General features: G+C 32.0%; 1 pseudogene; it reads left to right on the top strand.

Moving 5' to 3' along the window:
* LOC108311301 overlaps nt 1-26088 on the top strand; it is a 101469-nt pseudogene extending 75381 nt beyond the window's left edge.
* Nucleotides 26089-27632: the final 1544 nt, after the last annotated feature.

Genomic DNA, 27632 nt, shown 5'->3' with positions numbered 1-27632 from the left:
GCTTTTTCTCTTTTTATTCTCATCAGATTTCCCATCATTATATATATTTTTCTGACTGACCCCTCTGTCTTTAAGATCAAAATGTAGAGTTGCAGTTAACAACAACAATGAAAGGTGGGAAGGTTTCTTAAATGGTGTATTTAATATAAATCATTCAAAAACAGCTAACTTTACTTTCTGTGTGTGTGTGTGTGTGTGTGTGTGTGTGTGTGCGCGCGCGTGCGTGCATGTCTATTATATGCTGTTATATGACATGATTTCAGGTAGCAAAAGCATTGTGCAGAGCTTGGAGACATAGGCTAAAGGTATTTGAGGACCATTGCAGAGAATTTATGTACTACTTATAGTAGGATGGTTTTTATACTTTACTACTATTTTATTTTTAAGTGTGATTTATACAATTAATTTTGATTCTACTAAAAATTCACAAGCCTTAATATAAACATTTTCATAAAACCATGCAATTTCTCATGAATAGCAGTCTTTTTTGGGGTCTGGACAAAAACCAGAAGGCAGAAAAATAACCTCTATTTTTATTGTACTGTTTTTTAAAAGGCCCTGCTCTATGCCAGTATTAAAAATTCAGACCTGCAGTAACAAGAATGACTCTACAAATCCAGAAAGACCATCAAAATTAATATTTTTTCTTGTTGTCAGTGACAAAACTCCAAGGAAACATTAATTTGGAAGCTTGAACATTCTCTAGTGACTTCACATTTCAGTAAACTTAAACATTCCCTGGTGACATATGAACAGATTACCAATTCAGTCAACATGACAGCTGCCTTCTTAATTGGAGGATGTGCTGTAGAAAGTTGGGCAGAATTTGCTGCCTTAGCAATAACACACAAAATTCTTTTGTTGCATATATCCTTAATCATTAATTACCCCCAAAGCAAGATTCTATCAAGTATACTTGTTGCTTTTTATAAATCAACATGCAGCTATTTATGTAGAAAGAAAAAAGATTTTTAAAATCTTTTACCAAGAGAAAAAAATGCAAGCAATGAAGAAATTATTATTGTTAATATTTATATTTTTTTCAAATTTCAGTCATGTCATTATGTATTTTTACCCAGAAAAGAGTAAAATAATCATTTATAAAGTAAACATATACTATGGTCTCCTCCACTGTTTCACTGTTTCTTTTTTCTTTTATTTATTTTTCTTTCTTCCTTTCTTTTTTTCTTGTTTACTTAACATGCCACCTCAGGGAATAATGACTTTAAAAAGCAATTTTTCCTACAAAATAGAATTGTGTGTGTGTGTGTGTGTGTGTGTGTGTGTGTGTGTGTGTGTGTGTGTTGTAGAAAAATGTCAATGATGGATATAAACAAACCATTGTCTTTAAATTAGCTCAATTTTATAACTGGAAAGTTGGCATACTGGGTCAAAAAATTTTTATTATTTCTATAGGCATAGGTAAATCAATTTATTAATCTAAGAAAACTTAATTGACTATCATAAAAGAACAAACTAAAGCAGAAATAATTCTGGACATAACAGTCTTAAGTAATCAGGATTGAATTTTTAAGAATAAGTAAAACTATAGCTGGTTAATTTGTATCTTTGTATATTGACCTAAATGAAAACAATTGCTAGTGATAATATTAAGAAGAAGCAATTGTCATCCCTTTCCCATTAATATGATACACTCCATATGTATAATGTTATTTTATATTAGGCTTTAGTTAATTTGTATAATTACAAATTAGATTTCTGTATCATCCTTACATGAAACAATATAAAATAATTCCCACTGAGTAACATTTCTGGATATCCTTGCTTATGCGGTGTCTACGCTCCCCAGTGTGCTTCACATTCCTTTATTTCTGGAAGACTGTCTACACTCCAGCAGCTGTCAAATATACAAAGATAGTTGGGATTTTGAGAGGAAGGGTTGGCATGGCTTATTAATATGTCTGACTTGAGATTGTGAAGGCCTTACTCTTCTGTTAAAAAGATCAATAAACATCAGATACAAAGATAACAATAATTCTAACATCTAAATTCTATTTTATAAAATTATATTTTAAGAAAATTACATGCTCAGAATTTATTAAGGCTGAAATATAACACAGTTATAAATGGTTCACTTCTGAAAAATTTTGAGCAGGGAGCTTGTATTTCTTATTGAGCATCTTGTTTTTGATGGTATTCAATGTAATTTAGGTAGTTCTCAAGGAAATTTAGATCAAGAAAATCATAATTTACTATTTAATCTATATCTATGATATTAAGGTCACTAGTGTCATGTGCTTGTATTTCAGTCTTTTCCCTGTTTGGAATTACAGATACACATTTGTTCTCACTTGATATAGCTTCCCCCAACTAGCATTTTAAAATATTTTATTGTAAAATATTTAAAATGCATAAAAATATCTTTTAATTCATGTATAGAACAGTGAAATTTTTGGTATTCAAACTAAGGACTGGAAAAAATAATAATAAAACACACCCTACAAGTCAATCTATCAGTTTTATGTTGAAGCAAACACACTGGGTCTTTCGATTAGAATTCTTTAGAAAAGTAAAGATACAGATGATTAAAGCTGGATTCCTACATTTTACCATGCACAGAAACCAACTTAAAATGGATTAAATATTCAAATGTAAGACCTCAGACTATAAAAATCCTGGAAGACAACCTAATCAATCCTTTTCTCAATATTGGCTTTGGCAATGAATTTTTGGCTATGTAAAGATTTCTAATTGACTGTCTATCTTTTTAAAAATTACTTTCAATTATTATTATTATTATTTTTAATTTTAACAACTTTTATATTAGATACAGGGAGTGCAGATTTGTTGCCTGGGAATACCGTGTTTAACACATTTTCCTGTCTTATTCTGAGCTCTCCAAACTGTTTCAACCTTTGCCTGTTACCCAGTTCCAAAGTCACTTCCATATTTTCAGGTATCTTTTCAGCAATGCCCCATTCTACTGGTACCAACTTACTGTATTAGTCCCTTTTCACGGTGCTGATAAAGACATACCTGAGATTGGGAAGAAAAAGAGATTTAATTGGACTTACGCTTCCATGGCAGGAGGTGAAAGGCTCTTCTTACATGGTGGCAGCAAGAGAGAATGAGGAAGAAGCAAAAGCAGAAACCCCTGATAAACCCATCAGATCTTGTGAGCCTTACTCACTATCACAAAAATAGTATGGGAAAGTTCAGGTCTCATGATTCAATTACCTCACACTGGGTCCGTCCCACAACATGGGGGAGTTCTGGAAGATACAATTCAGTTGAGATTTGGGTGGGGACCTAGCCAAACCATATCAAAAGACACCTGAATGAAGATATGTAGAGAGAAGATAGAAAGCATTACTAAAGATTTTTCATTTGTCTTTTATGTTGACATTGTATTGACTTTGTACATGTAATGATTGCATTCTTCTGAAGCTCCAATTATTATAGAACAATGTCTCAATCTCAGTTCCTAAGACACAGGGTCATTTCCTTTTGAAGTCCATTTTATATTGTAACCAATCTACCCGTTGATGCCATGTTGAATTTCTGTTTTTTCCAAACAAATCAGAGTTTTATGCTTCTAAGATGGCCTATCTTGTTTTTCCTACCTATAATTCCACCAAGGGGAAGGAAATTATTACCTCTGTCAGAGTTTTGGCTCCCCCTGTCAATAGCCTCTCCCCATGAAGTATGAGGAATTGCCCTGTTGCTGGTTTGTGAGACATTAGTGAAAATAAGAGGAAATAAAAAATAAGGAAGGAGCATATTTCCATACTATCTTTCTGAAATTTAAGAGTTTTTCTTTTTGCTCCTCAAGCAAAAACTAAAATCTTTACTATTGAGCTCTTCCCATCAGCAACACAGGGCTTCCTTCAGAATTTCCTGAAATAAGCTTCTTTCCTTACCTTCTGTCTTGGCTTTATAAATTGTTTTCCAAGGAAAAAATAATGTGAACAAAGTTTATTTTCTGTTACAAATAACTGGAATGGTATTCTGGACATTGTGACTACTGTGTTTTAATTTACCTGAGGGACCTGGTTAATTTCTATGGAAAATGTTCATAATTTTATTTTGACAGGCTATTCACTTGGTTAGATTCACAATATCGGTTCTGTCTTTCTATTTAATTTTGAAAGTCTTGTGGGGCACTAATTATTTAGGTCTGCCTCTCTGTATCAGACTCAAGATAGGGTTTGGACTCAGCACTTGTTTCTATTTTAATTCAGTTCTCAAAGCCTTTGTTATAATTCCTACAATTGCTTCCACACATGTGCAATGTGGAGCTGAGCCCAACACATGTCCATTCATGCACAAACTGAGGAATCACCTCCACCTTTCTCCTCTTCATGAGGAGAGAGTTTCCTCCACATTCTCTTCATGTGAGGAATATCTTTTATCAGTTGCTATGGCTGGAAAGACTGATTTCTCTTAGAGGTTTGTTTCAGAATCCGGCACTGTCATACAGTTCCACAGCTGAAGCTTTCTTCAGAGTAAACAGTGAAAAAAAAGAGAGAGAAAATAATTCAATCAATCAATCAACAGTGATTTTCCCACACATGCTTTGCACAGCCAGGGCTGTTTCCCTGATTTCTCTACTATAGGGACAGATTTTTCTCAAACGGTGCCTGTGCTTCTGCGATGGTAATGATAGTACAGATCTGGGACTGAGCTGAATTCAGGGCAGGTATAAAAGACAAAAAAGATAAATATAATAAAAATAATGGAAACTACTTTACATTCTTACTCCCAGAGCTGTTTATACCTGATTCCCTGTCCAAAAAAGATTGGCCTTTTTTTGACATTTTTGCTGATTACTCCTATAAAATTATGGATTTAGTACACCTTTGGTCATAGCTGGAACATAAAAAAGAAGCAAAAGGAGAAATGAAAGAAAAAAAATTAGATCTCAACCATGTACTAATGTTTCTTTGAATATGTGAATTTGACCTTTTCCTCAAAATTCCCCTGCTTTTTATTACTTTTCAGAGTATTCACGCAGTGTGTGGTTTTCATTTTGGCCCAAGGTTTTGCTTTAATCAGTGGGAGAGAAAGGCTGCAGAGGGATTAATTCATCTGCAGAACTGCAGAACTGGAATCTGCACCTTAAGGTTTCTATTAAACTTTATCTTAACTGCTTATGTTAATTTCACAATAAAATAAAAGTTGTTATGTTAGATTTTGTTTTAATTATTTTATGAATTGCCACTCCTCTAGACTATGGGTTAATAAGTCCTTTTTCACATATTTGTCAAAAAAAACTTACAAAACAGTATATCTTTTATAAAAGATGTACTTAAAACATAAGGATAACAAATATTGAAAGTTAAAAAATAAGGCATATTTACATTTACCAAAAGAAAGATGTTATAAACTTTATGTCAGGAATATTACTCTATATTGAGAAGGATGATCGTTTGTGACTATAAAGTATTAAATTCAATAGGAAAATAATTAAAAATTATACACTAGTAATAGCTGCAATGTATGTTTAAAAGTAGACATAAAAGTCCACACACGTAGTTAATTTTCCAACTCATCTCTTAGTTATTTGTGCAATAAGTAGATCAAGATAAGAAGCAATTTTTCAAATATATAGAACATTTATCACGATAGACAATATATTAGGCCATATGGTTGAGTATCTTGACAAGTATCTAAAAATTAAAATATTTGAAAGCATGTTTTCTGACCACAGTAACATATAATAAAAAGTCTGTTTTCAGACCACTGTAGGATTCAGGCACAAAAAAAAAAAAAAAAAAAAAAAAAAAAAAAAAAAAAAAAAAAAAAAAAAAAAAAAAAAAAACCACGAAAGAAAGACAGAAAATCACAAAATGCCCAAATATTTGAAAATTTTTGAAAAATCACAACAGAAATTATTAAACACTTTGAGCTGAATATTCATGAAGGAATTTCCTAACAAGTCTTATAAGTTCATCTAAAGCTATTCTTAAAAGCTAATATATAATATTAAATAAATGTAATAGTAAAAAACAAAGGCTGAAAAATCAATATTTATCTTTGTGTCTATCCTAAGAAATTAGAAAACAGTAAATTAAAATTTCCTAAAATGAAATAAAGGAATAATAAAGATAAGAAATAAATGACAAAAAAACAAACATACAATACAGTAAGTCAAGTTATATTTTTAGAAGATAAACATAATTTATGATTTAAAAGAGTGGGAGAGAAGGTACAAATCACAATATCAGTAATAAAAAGCAGATATTACTACTGCATTTACAGATATTAAAGCGATAATAGTATATTGACACTTTTATGTCAATAACTTCAAAATTTTTCATGAAGTGGAATAATTGTTAATAAAACACTAACAAAATAAAGACATGAAAATTAATTTAAAATCTGAATATTCATTCAATTATTAAAAAATAAACCATTATTTTTAAAATCTTATGACAAATCTTCAGACCAGTGCAACTTCGTTGATGACATCTGCTAGATATTAAGCTTACACAAACTATTACAAAGGTAGGAATATAATAGAGACCTGGCAACTTGCTTTATGGTACCAGTAATATTGAAAAAAAAAAAAGGATGTTTCAAGGAATCAAAATTTTGACTAACTACTCTCGAACATAAAAATAAACATCTTAAATCAAATATTAACCAATCAAATCTAGTTATAAATAAAATGAATTCTATATCATAACTTAGTTTTAATTATCCCCAAATACAAAGCTGGTTTCACTATACACTAGTATCAGTGTACTTAATATTTATTTAAAATTTAAAGATAATATTTATTTTAAAAGTATGTATTTAGTAAATTATAGTGAAAATTTTGTAGTCTATATTTGACAGAGAAGGTGACTTTTTCCCAGGAAATTCATTATTTCCACTCATAAACACAAAACACAGAGAATCAGAAATGGGACATTTAGTTACTTCACTATTCTCTGATTTTCATAGACTTAAAAAGGAACAAAATTGACTGCTTTTTATAGTGTTCATAAAGGTACATGGCATTAATTTTATTGATCTTTCTACATTTTAATTGATTTTAATATTCTATATGTAATATATTAATTTATGTTCAGTGTATAAAAGATTATAGAAGTATATATTACATGATGTGAAGTTTCTTTGTAACTCTTTCTATCCTAATTAATTTCCCCTAAATGCAAGCATATGTGCTTAATCGCCAAAAGGTATTAGATTTCCTTTCTGCTTTTCTCTCTCTCTCTCTCTCTCTCTCTCTCTCCTAAAAGAAGCTCTGCATTCTTTTTTCATGGTCATTATTTTTCTAGAGCAGTTTTAGGTTCACAGAAAAATTTAGAGAAAGGTACAGAGATTTCACATATACCACCTGTCCCCACACATGCATAGCCTTTCCCATAATCAAGATCTCCCACCAGAGTAGTATATTTGTTACAATTGTGAACCTATGATGACACATAATTTTCACCGAATGTCCACATTAGGGTTCATTTTTGGTGTTGTACATTCTATAAGTTTGGACAAATTTATAAGAACATGTGTTAATAATTATCATATCATATAAGGCAGTTTTACTCCCTTAAAAATCCTTTCTGCTATACCTGTTCATCCCTACTTCTCTAGTTCTGGCAAACACTGATCTTTTTATTAACCCTATCGTCATATTTTTGCCTTTTCCAGAGTGTCATATAGTTGGAATTGTGCAGCATGTAGCTTTGTACAATTGGCTTCTTTCACATAGTAATATGCATTTAGCTTTCCTCTGTGTTTTTGTGTGGCTTGTTCACTCATTTCTTCTTCAGTGATAAATATTCTAATGTCTAGATGGACAGTTTATTTATCTGTTCACCTCCCGAAAGACATCTTGGTTGATTCCACATTTTGGCAATATGAGTAAAGCTGCTATAAATGTCGATATGCCAGCTTCTGTGAGGACATAAGTTTTCAACTCCTTTGGGTAAATATCTACATGTGTGATTGCCAGATCATATGGTAAGAGTAACTTCAGTTTTTATAAGAAACCACCAAACTGTCTTCCAACTGTTTGTCATTTTGCATTCATTTCAGCAATGAATGACAGTTCCCGTTGCTCTGCATCCTTGTCAGTATTTGGTGCTGTCAATGTTCTGAATTTTGGCAATTCTAATGAGGGCGTAGTAGTATCTTATTGTTTTAAATTGCATTTCCCCAATGACATATAATTTAAAGCATCTTTTTATATGCTTATTTGCTGTCAGCATGTCTTCTTTGGTGGGGTGTCTGTTAACATCTTTGGTGCATTTTTAAATTGAGTTGTTTGTTTTCTTAATGTTGAATCTTAAGATTTCTTTGTATATTTTGTATAATTGTTCTCTATCTAACAAGTATTTTGCAAATACCTTCTCCCATATCATGGCTTGCATTTTTATTATCTTGATGATGTGTTTCATAGAGAGAAGATTTAAATTTTAATAAAGTTCAGCTTATTTCTTTCTTTCACAGACTGTACCTTTGATATTATAGCTAAAAAGTCATTCCTAAACCCAAGGCCATCTAGATGTTCTCCTGTTATCTTCTATGAGTTCTATTGTTTTGTGTTTTACCTTTCGGACTGTGATCCATTATGAGTTCATTTTTGTGAAAACTGTAAGGTCTCTATCTAGATTCTTTTTGTGTTTTGCATGTGGATATAAAGTTGTACTGCCTTTACTCCTTTGTCAAAGATTAATTGACTCTATGTGGACTATTACTGTACTATGTATTCTGTTCTGTTGATCTATTTGTCTGTTCCTTTGTGAAAGCCACACTATCTTGATTACTACAGCTCTACATTAAGTCTTTAAGTGGGATAGTATTAGTCTTCTAACTTTATTCTTCTTTAATATTATGTTGGCTATTCTGGGTATTTTGCCTCTTAGTATAAAGTTTAGAAAAAATCTGTCAATGTGTGCAAAATAACTTGTTTAGACTTTGACTGAGATTTGCATTTTTTTAAACCAAAGAAAGTTCTAAATTTATTTTAAATTGTTTTGATCACATCACAATTTTCTTTGGAAATCTTTTCATATAAGTTCATATAGATCTATCCAATGATTAATTGCTGCATGTTTAGTTTTGCATGGTATTATATTTAAAAATCAGCCACCTTTAAAAACACATATAGTGTCAGTTTATTTTCTAAATATTATCCAATGACTCAATAATCATATGTATATATATATATGAAATTTTTGTGCACATATACACAGGCATGCACACACATATATACATATGCTTATTTTAAGTTATAGTCCTGAATTTATCTATTTTAATTTGACATATGCTGCCAAATTCTTCCAAAAATGTTTTAATATATTGCATTTTTGCAAATTGTTTATAAATGTGTCCTTCTCACCATATGTTTGCTTACATAACTGTTAGTAAACATTTGAGTGAAGAAAGCACATTTTGCATTTTATATCCCTTATTATCCTGCAATTGAATATATTTTCTTAAATGTACTAGCTGTTATAATTGCTTTGTGACCACATTATAATTGTCTGAAACTCAACATATAACTATGGCTGTATCCTCTACCTTCTTCAAATATTTCATAAAAGAAGATGGTTGTTTTTATTCTCAGAGCCTTAAAAAATTATTTGTACTATAGCTATTAAAAATAAATTATTGGTGCAGCTGTAGGGAATTGAAATGTTCTATATGTAAATTTAAATTATTAAGATAAATACTGTATATAACACAGATAGGCATAGCATATCCAAAACATGCAATAAATAATCAATTTTTTTCGGTTGATGTTTCATTGATATCTCTTTGAAAGTGGACAGAGAACAACTAAAAAAAAATCTCAATCATGTGCATTTCAACAACTTCATTTATACAAAAATGTCAAGACTCTTAAAAAATACCATGTAAAGTGATTCATTATGTATTTTTCATTTTTTAAATGGGTAAATGACTTTAAAAATTAAGAATATATGTCATTATTTTAAAATATTATATTAGAAGTCTCCAATAACCTGCCAAGTTATCGAAAGGCTAAAATATAAATTACATATGAAAATTATGTTAATCAAAGAAATTAGATACATTAACACAAAAAAAGAAATTTAAGTAAGAATGTATAAATTTAAAACCAACACAGATAATATGCATAAAGAAAATTAATAAAACAATTATTCGCTTTGTAAATTTTTATTGGAGTGTAAAATATATTAAGAGAATTGTACAAATTAAATATAAATCATGGATTATTACAAGGTGTAACTACTCATGTCACTCCACACAAGTCAAGAAATAAAAGATTAAGAACATTTGTTAAGTATCTCCTAAATTTGACCAATTACTGTCCTCCATTTAATCACAAATATACCATTATCTTGTAGATTATTTTTTGTCTTTTTCGCTTTTGAGCTTGTTATGAATGGAATTACAAATATGTATTCTTCCATGTTTGACTTTTATTTCTCAACATCATAATTAATGATGGTTTATTCAGGTATATATATGAATAATATTCCATTAGCTAATGATAACACAACATATTGTTTTCACTGATGATGAACATTTGAATTGTTTTCAGTTTTTCACTACACATAAAGGTAATCTGTACATAGCAAAATATGAGATATCAAAATTTCACAAACAAAAATGAAACTATGACATATCAAATACTATGTTATATAGGTCATGCTGTGCTTAAAGGAGGAAAAAAAAATGCATGCTTGTCTATTTTTTTATTGTGTTAGCAATTCTTGATGACCAACATCTAAGTCCATTATTTTATTAGAGTTATAAATTAGTGATTTTTAATTTATTAATTGTTAATTTCTGATTTTTAAATTTATTCTGCATTACTAGTGAATGTTATTTTGTAATGAGAAACTTAGTATTATCTTTTTTCATGCAATGACCGTTTCATCTAGGAAATGTAGAAAGAAAATTTAACTATTTTATTTGCCTGTTTCTAAAATATTGATTTATCTTATTAGTTTGATAATATTTTACAGTAATATTTAATTAGTATTTTTCATGTCAGAGATTTTAAAAACTTATTTGAAGTGTTCAGATCAGTAACAATCATAATGATTATTATTATGACCACCATTGATGGCTTATTTTGAAGAAGACACATTTTTAAAGATTTTCAAATTAAATAGTATTTTCTTTGGTTTAGTACTTTTGTATCTATTTAAGAAATCTTTACCTTTGCAAAAATCTTGAAGTTCTTTCTATTTTCCTCTAGAAAACACAAGTTACTTAAAAATACACTTTTTACTTCTTACGCACCCAGTGGAATCTATTTTTCTTTAATATTGTTAGTTTTAGTTCCTTATGATTTTAAGCACTTAAAATGTAGTGAATCTTGTTTGGTGCCCAGCATATGAAAATTATGCTTTCTGTATATATTCTATATGTGCATCTAAATAAAATGTGAATTCTTCAGTTTTTCAATACATTGTTTTATACATCTATATATATACTTACTTTTGACAGCTCCTTTTATTAGTAATTGATAGAATTTTGTTAAAATCTTTCTTTTTCTACAGTTGTCTTCCATATCTATGAGCATTGCATTGGAGGGTCAAACCAGTCACAGATCAAAAATATTTAAAATAATAGTAATTATATATGTAGTGAACATGTACAGAGTTTTTTACTCATTATTATTTCCTAATCAATGCAACATAACAACTATGCATATAGCATTTACATTTGTTAGATATTATAAATAATCTATAGATTATTTAAAGTGTACAGAAGGATGTGCATGGGTTACATGCAACTACTTGAGCATCATGTATTTAGTATTCTTGGGAGATCCTGGAACCAGTCCCCCATAGATACTTGTTGATAAGTTTTGGCTGTGTCCCCACTCAAATCTCATCTTGATTTGTAGTTCCCATAATTTCCAGGTGTCATGGTAGGGATCCAGCAGAAGATAATTAAATCACTGGGTCAGTTACCCTCATGCTATTCTAGTGATAGTGAATGAGTTCTTATGAAATCTGATGGTTTTATAAGGGGCTTTTCTCTGTTTGCATGGCACTTCTTCCTGGTGCCTTGTGAAGAAAGTGCCTTTTTTTCCCCTTTACTTTGTAAGTTCCATTCAGCCCTGCAGAATGATGAGTCAATTAAACCTCTTTTCTTTATATATTATCCAGTCTTGGATATTTCTTCATAGCAGCATGAGAACAGACCAAAACCCCTAGGGGCCACTGTAAATGTTTCTTTAACTTTTTAGTTGTAAGCTTTTGCTTCATGTGATGTAGAGTTTATTATTCTATGCACACAAATTTAGAATTACTGCATCTTTCTAGTAGATTGCCCATTTATTTTTATAAAGTATTCTTTCTTCTTTACCTAAAACTTTCTATGTCCTTAAACTTCACACATTTTTTTTCTTGTGACTTTATTTCTTAAACTAGTTTGAAAGTCATATCTTTTATTTGGAGCATCCATACTATTATTGTTGTATATATTTTGAATTTAATTCTTTCATACCACCATTTGCTTTGTACACATCCTAATACTTCATTTCTTGTAGCTTAATTTTTTGCTTTTATTCAATGTTTTACTATTTTATATTATTAAATATTTCCCTTCATTGCAGTTTTTTATACTATCCTTTAATTTAGGCCTTATTTTACTAATTTTAGAGAAAATTGAGTTATTACATAATGCATTCTTGCTAATACAAATTATCCTTTCACAAATTCCCATATTTTATAAGACCTCAAAACACATAAATTGTATGTATGACATGCAGGCCTATGCCTTAGTCTTATATTACATTTTATCTTTCTTCATATTTAAAAAATCAAAAGCATTATTATTGTCTTATGCAATTATTAATAATATATATTTATATTTCCCACATATTTTGCTTTTCCTTTCTGTTGTTTTCTTTATATCCCTAAGCTTACTTCTGGCATATTTTCTTCTGTACAAATCATTCTTATGTATTTTAATTAAAATTATTTTAATAATGATGACTTCATTTAGTTGTGTTTACTAGAAAAGTCATGTTATTCTAGATTAGCACTTATATATATTTTCCAAACTTTGAAGATAATGTTCCATTGTCATCTGGCTTCCATTATGTCTATTGAGAAGTCATCTGTAATTGTTTCTTTCATGATTATAAATATAAGTATGGCTGGGTGTGGTGTCTCACACCTGTAACCCCAGCATTTTGGGAGGCTGAGGTGGGCAGATCGCTAGAGTTCAGGAGTTTGAGACCAGCATGGACAACAGGATGAAACCATGTCTTTAATAAAAGTACAAAAATTAGTCAGTGTAGTGGTGTGTGACTGTAATCCGAGCTACTTGGGAATGCTAAGGCAGGAGAATTGCTTGAACTCAGGAGGCAGAGGTTGCAGTGAGCTGAGATTGTGCCACTGTACCCTAGCCTGGGTAATAGACTGAGACTCTGTCTCAATAAATACATAAATATTTATATTTTTTTCTCCTCTAAGGGATATATGTAAACTGTATGGCTCCTAAAACTTTGAAATGTGTAGTTTTTTTCTTATTCATTTTGTGAAATTTTCAGCCACTATCTTCTTATATTTTCCACCTATTGCCTTTTTTTTACTTTTATCCTGGAACGCTAAAAATATATATATCATACTGGGCATGGTGGCTCATGCCTGTAATCCTAGCACTTTGGGAGGTCGAGGTGGGTGGCTTATCTGAGCTCAGGAGTTTGATACTAGCCTGGGCAACATGGTGAAATCCCATCTCTACTAAAATAGAAAATAAATTAGCCAGGCGTGGTGGCAGGTGCCTGAGGCAGAAGAATGGCTTGGACCCAGGAGGTGTAGGTTGCAGGGAGCTGAGATCACACCACTGCACTCCGACCTGGGTGACAGAGACAGACTACATATCAAATATATATATATATATATATATATATATATATATATCTGTGTGCGTGTGTGTGTGTGTGTGTGTATGTGTGTATAAAACAATATTTTCTCATATTGCAAAGACTTGTCTACTCTCCTTTCCTGTATATTATCTGCTATTTTTTTCTCTGGGCATTTTCTTGTGACATATGAAGATCACTAATTTTTTCATAAGCTATGTTGTTAAGCCATTCATTGAATTTCACATTACTTTTACTATTTTATTACTTTTATTATTTTTTCCTATTTTTTAGAAAGCAGAAAAAATATTTTATTGTATTATTTTTTATTTTATTATTATTTTTCCAATTTGTAACATCCCAGTTCTGTGCTAAAAATTACCTATCTTGTCTGCTATTTAAATGACGATAAGAATAGTTATTTCAATGTCCATATTTGATGACTACATTGTCTTATCCTATTTCAGTTATTTCTATTGAATCCTCTTGCCTTTTGGTCAATTGTTTTGTCTCTTTGTGCTTCTAGTTAGGTTTGGCTAAGTGCCACACATTTAATATGACAAATCACATACAATTTTTCTGGATGATTAAATATTACTTCAAAGACTTCAATTTGCATCTGGCAGACAAATAGACTAAGATCATCAACATTCCAAAATTTTTGTAATCTCATAAAGAAATAATATAACTTAAACAAAAGTTTAGTCTCTAGAGCACACTTATTTTCAGCCTAGTTTTATAATTACAGTGTAAACAAAAGGTCTCAAACTAACTCCAAGAGAAATTACTTTTTTCTATTTGCTATATAAGCCATGATATGCACCTTTTCTTCATATCAATGAGATTTAAAACTCAGTTTAGATTCTTAGTTTCAAATAATGAACTCGACTTTCTAGATTTTCTTTTTCTTTCAGAGTTTAGACCCACAATTTCTCACCAATTCAGAGAAAATTAAGTTTTCATAACACCTGAACATGAACAAATTTTAATGGCTTATTTAAAACTTAGAATTTAGCAAATATTCTATTTTAACTACTTTATTGAATTTTAATACACATATCATAACACTATCCCTTTTAATAGGTACTATTAAGCGTTTTTAGTATATTTACAGTTTTTTACAACCATTACTATCATTTAAGAACCTAGTCATCATCCCTTGCCCAAAAGAAAACCTATACCTGTTTACAGTCCCTCATTCTGAGCCAACACCCAAGCTTGCTCAAGAACTAACATAATTTTATTTCCATAGGCTTCCTTATTGTAGACATACATACAAATTAATTCACATTACATGTGGTAATAGGAATATCTAGTGAGTGTAGTATTTTTGAGGTTTATACATATTATTACACGCCTCAGTACTTCTTTTGTTTTATTCCTGAATAAGATTCCGTAATACGAATGTACCACATTTTGTTCACCCATTCATCAATCTACTAACACTCGGGCCGTTTCTATCTCTTGGCTATTATGAGTAAGGCTTCTATGAATATTGATGTACAAGTTTGCATGTGGGCCTATTGCTTCACTTCTCTTGTATATATATGTGGGTCAGATAGTAATGTGATATTTAACAATTTGAGAAAGTTTCAATATGTCCAAAGTGGCTGCACCATTTTACAATCGCTCTAGCCATGTATGAGCTTTCTAATGTCTCTGACTTTTAAAAAATATTTTCCCAAGTTTATTAGTTGGCTAGGGCTGACATGCACACACACACATCCCACATAAGCTGGGTGCCTTAAAAAACAGATACTTATTTTCTCACAGTTCTTCAAGCTAGAAGTCCATGATCAAAGTGGCAGCAAGGCTGAATTTGCCTGAGGCCTCTCTTCCTGGCTTGCAGATGATGCCCTTCTTGCTGTCTCTTTACCAGGCAGTACCTCTGTCCCTGTATGCCCCTGGTGTCTGTCTGTGTCGTAATCTCCTTTCCTATAAGAATATTAGTCATATTGAATAAGGGTCCACCTTAACAACCTAATTTTAACATAAATGACTGTTTAAAGCCTCTATCTCTGAATACACTCACAGTCTGAGATACTGTGAAATAGGGCTTCAACATATAAATTTGTGGGGAGACAAATTTAGCTCACAACACAAATCCTGGTTACTATCTTTCTTATCATAGTTACCCTTGTAAGTTCAAATTGATATCTCATTGTGGTTTTGATTTGCATTACTTAATAATTAATGATGTGCAATTTTTCATATGTTTATTTTATAATTATATATTTTTGTAGAGAAGTGTCTCTGTATCTCTTTTGCCCATTTTTAAAACCTAATTTTAAATTTGATTATTTGTCTTTTTGTTGTTGAATTGTAAGATTTTCTTCTATATTAGGGATACAAGTCCCTCATAGCTTATATGATTTGCAAGTGCTACCTCACTTTCTGTTGTTACCTGTTTCCTTTCTTGACCGTTTTATTTTCTGCACAAAAGTTTATAATATCGAAGAACTCCAATTTATCTGTGTAATCATTGTTTCATCACACGTGCTTTTGGTGTTGTAACTAAGAAACCCTAACCCTACGTTACAACAATTTACTTCTATATTTTCTTCTATGGGATTTATAACTTTTGGTTATTGCATGTTGATCTATGATCCAGTAGGAGCTAATTTTTCATATAGTAAGAAGTAGAAGCCTAGCTTGATTCTTTTGCATGCGGATATCCAATTGTTCCAGTGCTATTTGTTGAAAAGGTTATTTTCCCATTTAACTGTGGAAAACAGGATCTGCCTTATTCACTGGTTGCTGTATTCATGCAGAAAGCCTTACAACTCAAAAGAGAGAAGGGTTCCCTTGACTTCTGAGCAGTAGAAAGCCTTTCTCCAAGGCACAGGCATATGGGGGATGGATTCAAACTCTAGATTGAATGCCATGACCTTCCACTGTTCTTATCAAGTTTCAGCTTTTGTTCAAAAATTATTTCGATATATGCTATGAGCCTTTTTAAACAATCTCCAGAGACTTTAATAGCTATCTTTACTCATTTTGACCAGTTTAACAGAAAACTGCTGGTCACAACTATTTTAACATTTTACAATTATTTAAAATGTTTCTGCATTTACAAATTAATATACTGAAATATTTTAGATACACAAAAAGTAAAGATAATAATATATTAAAAAGCTATAAACTCCCTACCAAAACTCATATATGTGAAGACTGTTATTGTTAGATAAATAAAATTTTTGAATTATAGATACCTTTACGGTGATTTTTCCCATGTGTCATTATTAGGGGCATTCTGTCCCTATAATACCCTTTATATTAAAATATATTCTATTTGATATTAATAATGTTACCACTAGTTTTATTTACTAGTGTTGCTAGATATAATTCCATTTTTTAAAAAAATCATAGCATTTCTTTATTAAAATATATATCATCTGTGTATTACATGTTTTATATAGCTGAATTTTTAATGATTTAGATAACAATTAAAAAATTAAAACTTTTTTATAAGAGTTTTTTCAGTGATATTTGTTGTGATCTCTAATAGTATTAGATTCAATTATTTTATGTAATTTTATGCCTTATCTTAATCTAGATGTCTTTATGCTTTTGGGGGTTCTGTATTTTCAAGATTATTTTAGTTTGTAATGTTATTTTTAACTATTCCTTTATCTTTGTACTTTGGCAGTTAATTTTTGCATCACAAGTTTGCAGCTTCTAGTTGGAAATTCCTGATTACAAGATTTATATTATTTTGGTTATAATGTAAAATTTTGCCATGGAATGTAAAATTAACCAAGTATAAGCTTAATAGATACTATTTGGCTTTGCCAAAACCAATATGAGAATATGAGAATACTTGCTTTCAATGGGATTCATTCCATGTCACAGTTAATTTTTATCCCATCTTTAGCCCCCTTTGTTTGATTACTCATGTCAATATCTCAGTTCAGTGTTTGGATAGTAGAAATTTTGCTACCATGAACATAATTGAACTTGCCTGATGGTAAAGTCTTGCTTTTCTAAGGTATGTACCAAAATGTGAAATTGCTTATATATTTGTTCATTTACTTCATTAGCTAAAGTAGTCATTGTATTAGCTCTTAGTGTCTCAAAATGGTTTTTAATACTAGTAAAAATCTTAGAAGGAAGAGAGTAAACAAAAACAGTCTGTATCGTCGTGTCAAGGTAAAGAAACATAGGCTATTAAAAGACTAGTCAAAGTTTAATAAAGGCAACTAAAAATCTATGTATGTTTATATACACACATATGTATATATGTATGTACATATGCATAACCATATGTGTGTATACACACATATGTATAACATGCTTTTAATGTACTATGTAATATTGTATATATTATGGAATGTCATATATAATATAGTTGTGTTAATCTTTTGATGTTATATGTTATGTGAATAACATATTGGTTATTATAAATGCACATTACTTACATCAGTTATTGAATAGTAGTTATAAAGGAGGTGCTATGTAAAAGTATAGGTATCTTATTTAAAACTATTATGGATAATTTCCATTTTTGTAAAAATCATAATTTAATGGGTTAAATTAAAGTAAGCCCTTGTTTCTATTGTTTTTCTATTTAAAACCTAACACTGTTTAAAAATTTAAAATGGAAAGACACTATAATTCACTAATTTTAATATTTATTTCATTTTTTTCTACTGTGATTTATTTCTATATTAATGAAATTTCTAGTGTTAACATGGATTTGGTACATATATGAATCTGAAATATCTAAATAATATAAAAATATATATTATTTTTCAGCTGCATAATCATATGTGTTATTAAAATTCCACATAGCCAATTATTCTACTTTTCTTTTTTTTCAAGTACAACTGGTCCTTTTTATTTATTTATGAAAATACTGGAATTGTATTATTAAATAATTGAATAAAAGCTGTCACATAAGTCATTACAAAAATATTGCTATAGACAGAGACAATAAGCTCTATTTTTACATATGCTAATTAATTCTATCAATCTATCAACAAATATCTGAGCACCCAAACATTAAATGTATTGAAATCTAAAAGCATCCCTAATTGGTCATAATTTACTAAGCAACTCACATAACTTACTAATTTAAAATGTTCCCTGTGGCAATGTATGTTGTTCCTCAAACTACTATAAAGATAATAGGTTGATTAGCCAGTAGAAATACTATGATTATAAATTAGTTATATGGTAATTTAAATAACTGAAAAACGTCTGTGGAAAAGCATACCTAATTTAAATTCTGAGGATATGCTCTACACAAGCATTTCTCATTAGAAATGGCAAAAGCAGTAGGTAGACAGTGCCAAAATGACACAGCCAGTGCATTCAAATACAGATAGTATGCTTGTATTTAATAAGCACAGCAGGTGAACAATTGAATTTGAAAGGGAAATTAAATGGGCTGACCCAAGTGCTGAGAAATTTATTGTGTTGCTCCACAGTTTTTATTCTATGATTACTGCAAAGCTCTTTTGTAAACCAATATGAAGGCACACTATTAGAGCAATTGTGCATCAATTAAGTATTGTAGCTACAGGAAGAAACACAAATACAGTTAAAAGTAAGTCAAATTCAATGTGTTGTTATGTCCAAGCTATTTTCCTATCTAATCTTTTATTCTTTATGGTGTAAATTGGGTATTTTCTTGTACTCAGACCATTAATTAATGGCTACAAATACTGTAAAGTTAAAACTTGTAGGACTTGATCTATTACTTTTCAACATAATATACTTTCCAAAAGAAACATTTTGACCCTTCCTGTGTCATTTATGTTATGAAGCCTTCGTTTGTTCTATTTTTGCATATATTGTGTAACATGGATAAAGCTTTCAAGTAAAAAATATTTGCCATTGTCTTGAAAATGGAATTGATTTCTTTAAACCATTCTTTTTTCAAAACTGAAAATTACTGGTTTACTACAGACATGTGGAAGGATCAAATGTTGTGGTAAAGAAAAAACTAATGTATAATGAGGAAGAAAAAGCTCAAAAATTGGAGGGAAGGTGGTAGCTCATCTGTGCTATTTTATTATTGAACATCTAGCCATTATGCCCAGACATATTTATGGACAGTACTACAGGAGTCAAGGAGCTATCCTAAAACCTTTCTGGCCATAAACCCATGTTTTAAATGAAATAGAAATAATTCAGGCTTAAATCTGTGTAGAATCTGAGAGAGGAGTGAAATATATGAAAGCAGGACACAAGATATCTCAAGTAATTACAAAGATGCATCTAATCTCTAGTTTTGACAAAATGTTTTTGTGATTTATGGCAGGTGCTTGTTTATAAACCCATTTCTTTGCAAACACAGTGAAAAGCATTTATCATTCTGTTTGGCTTTCCTTATTAGATAAATGTCACCTAAACATAACCTAAATCTGGAATCTTGCTAGTGAGACATGTGAGCCAGTGGCATCACTTTGAGTACCTTCATTATTCTATTGACCTCTGGCAGCCAAGAGTATTTGACCATGAGTATCCTTAGCCCCTGTGCCGTATTTGCCAAGCAGGAAAAAAAGAAAAAAAAAGCAATTCAGAGTAGTGGAAGTCAGCAAGGTGATATTTATCAACAGGCAATTCATATTGATTTTGTTTTAAACCTTCTACCCTGCAGCTGTTTTCAGTTAGTAATTCATAATAACCAATGTAAGAGCTTTTATATATTAAGGGGAGATGTATGTTGACAAAATCAAATTAATCAATAAAAGTGTCAGTCATCTGGAATCCAAGTGCTAAATGAACTGTCCAGTAAGGATAGTAGGAAATTAATTATAGTACTTTTTAAACTCTTAAAAAAATTGATTTTCTTTGGATTTCCCCACTCGTCCCACCATTATATGACTTTTAAATTGTCATTCTCTTTATTATTAGTCTGCTCTCATCCTGCTAATAAAGACACACCCAAGACTGGATAATTCATAGAGAAAGACACTTAAGGGACTCAGAGATCCATGTGGCTGAGGAGGCCTCAGAATCATGGTGGAAGGCAAAGGAGGAGCAAAGTCATGCCTTACATGGCAGCAATAAAGGGAGAACTTATATAGGGAACTCCCCTTTATAAAACTATCAGATCACATGATACTTATTCACTGTCATGAGAATTGGCATGGAAAAGACCCAATCCCATGATTCAGTTACCTCCTATGTGTCCCTCCCATGACCAGTGGGACAATTCAAGATGAGATTCAGGTTGAGGACACAGCCAACCCATATCACTTCTTTATAATATTTGGTCTGTAATTATTAATGTGTTGAAATGTAACTATATTTAACATAGCTATTTTTAATGATTTATAATTATTATGTGAAAATATGAACATCTAACTGTAAATGGCTAGGGATGCATGTAAAATTAGTAATAAAAAGAAATCAAGTAAATCAGTACAATATATGACAAATAATATAGGTCATGTAATAGAAAATTGAGAACTACATTAATTTTGCAAACGACATGGATGCATTATCATGTTAATTATCCTGTTTTAAAAATAAGTATTGACTGAACATGATGGCTTACACTGGTAATCCCAACACTCTGGGAGCCCAAGGTAAAAAGCTTGCTTGAAGCCAGTGTTGCAAGGCTAGTTTGAGTAACACAGAGAGACCTCATCTTTACAAAGAAATTAAAAAGTAAAAAAGTATTAATAATCAGGAAATGAATGCTTTAAGTAACTATTAAAAAACAATGTTCATTTTCATATAAGTTTTATGGCTAAATTTATAATTTAATACAGTAAATATGATGCATAAATATTTTATATTTTTTGGTATGATACTTAAAATTTAAAATAAAGTGTGTAATTGTAATTTTTCTTTCTTTATCCCATTTGAAAACTGAAGAATCTCCTACTTTTTTAGAGTTGGAGATTGTTTATTTAGTTATTTATCAACTTTTATTTTATTTTAGGGTTACATGTGCACGTTTGTTAATAGGCAAAATTGTGTCACAGGGGTGTTGTACAGATCATGTCATTCCACAGGTATTCAGTCATACCTGTTAGTTATTTTTCTTGATTCCTCTCTCTCCTTCCACCCTTTACCCTGCAATAGGTTCCTGTGTGTGTTGTTTCCCTCTATGTATCCATGTGTTCTCATCATTTAGCTCCCACTTATACGTGAGAATATGTGGTATTTGGTTTCCTGTTCCTGCATTAATTTGCTAAGTATACTGGCCACCAGCCCTGTCAGTGTTCCTGAAACGGACATACTCTCATTATTTTTTTATGACTGTATAGTATTTTACGGTGTATTTGTAACACATATTCTTTCTTCAGTCTATTATTGATGGGCATTTAGGTTGATTCCATGTCTTTGGTATTGTGAATAGTGCTTCAGTGAATATTCCCATATATGTGTCTTTGTAATAAAGTTATATGCCTTTAGGTATACACTCAGTGATGGGATTGCTGGGTCAAATGGTATTTCTGTCTTTAGGTCTTTGAGGAACTGTCTTCCATAATGACTGAACTAATATACATTCCCACCAATGGTGTAAAAGCATTTCTTTTTCTCTAAAATCTACTATTTTTTGGCTTTTTATTAATAGCCATTCTGACTGGTATAAGATGGTATCATATTGAGATTTTGATTTGTGCTTCTCTAATAATCAGTGATGTTGAGCCCTTTTCATATGATTGCTGGCACATGTTTGTCTTTTTTTTTTTTTTTTTTTTTTTTTTAAAAAAATTTTTTTTTTTTTTTTTTCTTTTTTTTTTTTTTTTTTTTTTGAATTTTTTATGTGTCCCTATTTTCATTATAAAGAATTTGCAAATTGAAATATATTTAGTTAACATTTTTTTGAGAAGCAACTATTTATGCCCTTTGCCCACTTTTTAATGGGGTTGTTTGTTTTTGTCTTGTACATTTCTTTAAGTTCCTTGTAAATGTTAGGTATTAGATTTTTTCAGATGCATAGTTTGCAAAAATTTTCTCCCATGCTGTAGGTTGTCTACCTACTCTGTTGATTGTTTCTTTCACTGTGTGGAAATTGTAATTTAATTAGATTCCATTTGCCAATTTTCTTGTTGTGGCAATTGCTTTTGGCATATTAGTCATGAAATCTTTGCTATGCCTATGTCCTGAATAGTATTGCATCGGTTTTTTTCTAGGGTTTTTATAGTTTTGGGTTTTACATTTAAGTCTTTAATCCATTTTGAGTTAATTTTTATATCAGGTATAAGGAAAAGGTCCATTTTTAAATTTTCTATATATGAATAGCTGGTTATTACAGCACCATTTATTGAATAGGGAATCCTTTCTACATTGCTTGTTTTTGTCAGGTTTTTGAGCCATCACACCCAGTCCATTTTGAACTTTTGATGTAAAAATTTACATACTTTTTCTATTGCATATCCCTTAACAAGTTTTTGTAGTTATTATGTTTTACTAGTTTTGCTTTTATCATTCACAATAAATATACAGGTGATTTAAATCAACATTATGTACCTAGAAGATTTTAAATTAGACTGTGTGCTTACTTTCTTCAGTCAGTTTTGTACTTTCAGATGAGATGTTTTGGGTTGTCTTTTTTTTTTTTTTTTTTTTTTTTTTTCTCTTTAAGAAAACTCTTTAGTATTTCTTATAAGAGACTTCTTACGATAATTAACTCTCTTAGCTTTGGTTTGTCTGCAAGTCTTTATCTCTCCCTCATTTTGCAAGAATAGCTTCTGGATGCAGTATTCTTGATTGGCAGGCTTTTCCTTCAGTACTTTGAATTTATCATGCGACTCCCTCTTAGTCTGTAAGATTTCCATTGCAAAGTCTGCTGCAAAGTATATTGGAATTCCCTTTTATGTTATTTGTTTCTTTGTTCTTACTGCTTTCAGAATCCTCTCTTCGTACTTGATCTGTGATAGTTTGATTATATGTCTTGGGTGTATTTATTTGTAATTAATTTGATTGATGACCTCTGACCTTCCTGTTCCTGTATATTTGTATCTTTTTTCAGGTTTGAAAAGTTTTCTGCTATTTTTTTTTAATGACATTTATAACTCTTTGACTTTCTTTACTATCTTTTACACTCCAATAACACAAATACTTTCTCTTTTGGTGCTATCCCATACATCCCACAAGCTTTTTTTATTCCCCTTTATTCTTAATTTCTTTTCTTCTCTGACTATATTTTCAATTACCCTACATTCAACAGATTATTTTCTTTAGTTTTTCTGTTGTTGTTGATTTTGTTCACTGTATTTTTCAGCTCCAGAATTCGTTTGGTTTTGTAAAACTTCAATTCTCTATTAAATTTCTTGTTGTGATCACTTATTGTTTTTCTTATTTGTTAAATATTTTATCTATGTTCTCTTGAGGTTTGCTGAACTTCCCTAACACAGAAATTTTGAATTATTTGTCAAGAAGTTTATACATCTCCATTTCTTTTGGGTCAGTCACTGCCACTTTATTTTGTTCATTTGCTTATGTCATATTTGCTTCAGTGTTCTTGATTCTTATAATTGTGCATCTATGTCTGTTCCTTGAACAAGTAGGTAATTATTACAATTTTCAGTAAATTTTTCTGGGCCAGTAGCTTTTTCTGGGAATGGCCATTAACAGTAAGCCTGTGCACGGATTCTGGGCAGGTTGTCTGGTGTGATCGCTAAACTTGTGACCACAGCAGTTGTTTCAGTGCTAGGGGAGCACTAAGCCTATTATCTCTGCATTTCGATTAGCCCAGGGTTGTAATCCTGGGGCCCCCAAAGCTCATGCAGCACTGGGGTACACACAAAGCTCATAGATTTGGGATGCACCCAAGCCCAGGCTTGCCTGTTGCTGAGGTTTGTCTGGAACCCAAGTCTACTGCAGTCAGCTGGTGACGATTTGGGCCAGAGATTGAGTCCATTTTGCACGGGCTATGGGTTCTCACCTAATGCTAGGCAGTACAGGAGACCCTGTTTATGGGTAACAGCTTGTATTCTGGAGCTGTAGCGATCAGCCTGGCACTGGATTTTACTCTGATGGACCCAGTGTTTAAGACCAAAGCAAAGTCCTATGCTCACTTTTTTATCTTTCCCTCAATCAGATGGTTCTCCCTCTGATATGGTTTGGTTTTGTCCCCACCCAAATCTCATCTTGAATTGTAGTCCCATAATTCCCTCTTGTAAGAGGGACACAGTAGGAGATAGCTGAATCATGGAACAGGTTTATATGCCCTTTCATTTGGTTCTCATTTTTTTCTCTTGCCAGCCCCAATGTGGGATGTGCCTTTTGCCTTCCATGATGATTGTGAGGTTCTTCCCAGCCATATGGAACTGTGAGTAAATTAAACCTCTTTCTTTTGTAAATTGCCCAATTTGGGGTATGTCTTTATTAACAGCATGAAAATAGACGAATACACTCTCTATGTTGCCCTGCCTGACATCGGGCAAAGGATGATGTGCATACTGTAAAACTATCTGCTCTACTCTTTTTAATAAATATTTTCTTATTATACTATAACCAAGTATTGAGATCTCTCTCTCCCTCTCTCTCCTATCCTCTAGACTCAATTATACAGAATATTGCCACGTCAAGATTCTGTAGCACAATGTCCTCAAACATTTCAGAAGCTCTTTTGTGGAGCTAGAAAGATTCACTACACAGCTTCAGAGGTCTTAGAAAAGTGTGTCACAGACATACTCTTGATTTTGTCTTTCTATGAAACTGTCTCTTCATAGTCAGAAACTTTACTTGCTGAGAAATGGTTTTAATTTCTACGTCTGAAATTTTTAGTCCACCCATATTTCCTCTAAATTCTGCTTATAAACTGGCAAATTCTTTTTAGACTCTGTTCCTTGTTTTGCTACTACACAAACCAGTAACATTTTTAATATTTGACCAAAAAGTTACCACTAATGCTACAAGTTCATTAAGTACATGTCCACTATTTCAACTTTTACAAAATGTTTTGCTACTGTCTGACATCAGTTAGCATTGTTCTGATCTCCTATAACAGTTTCCTGATGCCAGTTTTCAAGACAGTGCCACATACTTTTTACCTCACACCTTGCACCAATTTATGAATTATTTTGTATTGTCAATGTTAGGTAAGGGGTTCATCTAAAAAATTATGTGACGTATGATGATCATTTAGTTTTTCATTTTCTTTTTGTTGTTGTTGTTTTTTGTTTTTTGACCTCTGAACTTTTCTTGGCCTCTTGCTCCCAAAAGGGTCCTCTGCTTCTACTGGCTTAATGTCTCAGAACTTTGGTGTTGTTGGTCTCAGACACCACTTTACCATCCACCATCTGGCAGGTGGTGGATTTTTGGATGGTTTGCATGGAGTTGCTGCTGCCCAGGGCATCACCAAGATTGAAGTCCTCACTATCGTCCAGTAGGTGGTGGTAGGTGGCAATCTCAGCCTCCAGCTTGACCTTGGTGTTCAGCAGGGTCTGGTACTCCTGGGCCTGGTGCTGTCCCTCTGCCCGGGTCTGTGTCAGCTCTGACTCCAGGTGCAGCAGGAGATGCTCTCCTCAATTGCTGAGACCCGTACTTGCCCAGCTCCTCTTGGTTCTTCCGAGTTGGCTCATTATATTGGGCCTAGATGTCTGCCATGATCTTGGTGAGGTCCTGAGTTTTGGGGACATCTACTTCCATGGTCAACACAGAGCTGGCAATCTAGGCTTGCAGGCCTTTTAATTCCTCTTTGTGGTTCCTCTTCGTGAAAATCAGCTCTTCCTTGACAGCCTCTATCTCTGTCTCCAGCTGGAGCTGAATGACATTGGTGTCATAAATGACCCTGCGGAGTCCATGGATGTCACTCTCCACAGACTGGCTCATGGCCAGCTCTATCTCATACTTGATTATAAAGTCATCAGCAGCAAGATGGATATTGTCGATCTGCGGAATGATGTGGGCATTGTCCACAGTATTTGCGAAGATCTGAGCCCTTAGACCCTCAACAACCTTGATGTAATGGCTCCAGTCTCTGACCTGGGGTCCCTTCTTCTACAAGTGCTCCCAGATTTTGCTCTCCAGCTTCTGATTCTTAATCTCCAGGCTCCTTACTCTGATCAGGTAGGAAGCCAGGTGGTCATTCAGGATTTGGATGGTCTCCTTGTTCTGAATGCCTCCCATTCCTCCCAGACACATGGCCATCCCTGTGGTCAGGCCCCTGGACCCTATGCCACAAAATAAACTAGTGGAGCTGCACATGGAGATCTGGGAACCAGTGCCCCGGTGCCTGCATAGACTCTGGCTGTGCTGCTGACCGGCTGGGCACCATAGCTGGGCACCTGGACAGTAGTTGGTAGAGAAGGAGGAGCGAGTGGTGAAGCTCATGCTGTTCTGGGAGGAAAGTGAGAGGACAGGACTCAGGCTTTGCTAACAACTAATTTTTCATTTTCTTTTTGCATACATATCTGTGTGTTAGCTAGCATTTGGTTAATATAATTTGGGCTTAACCTTGTCTCAGAATTTAAGTTTGGACTAAGTATGCTCCATGTGCCTTAAGTACTTCTAACACCAGTGAATAACTGAACCATATTCTTATGAGGAAAAGCAGGCATTCAAGATTATTAATCTAACTGAGCTAGCACATTCAATTTACCAGTCACATCACAACTACTAGTATTCCATTGGCCAAAGCAAGTTACGTATTAAGTCCAATAGCAATATGGCAAGGAAGTGTACCTTCACTATGTAGTTCAAGGGATGGTGGTAGTAAATAGTTTTGGATTTCCAAAGCAACTGTAGACATGGAGTAAATTATTACATTTCTAGAAGCTAATCATGAAAACCAATTATTACAACTTATTTTCCTGATTTTTGCACACAAAGCCAATGTGGAAATCTGGAATTAAATACATTGTTTCCCTTTAGCAATGAAATTTCTCACTATTCATTTTCTGAAATCAGAAACAAATAATTTTTTAACCATACT

Source organism: Cebus imitator, unplaced genomic scaffold, assembly GCF_001604975.1.
Source record: "Cebus imitator isolate Cc_AM_T3 unplaced genomic scaffold, Cebus_imitator-1.0 Scaffold113, whole genome shotgun sequence".
In the NCBI taxonomy this organism is placed as follows: domain Eukaryota; kingdom Metazoa; phylum Chordata; class Mammalia; order Primates; family Cebidae; genus Cebus; species Cebus imitator.
This window is presented reverse-complemented; position numbering and strand designations above follow the sequence as displayed.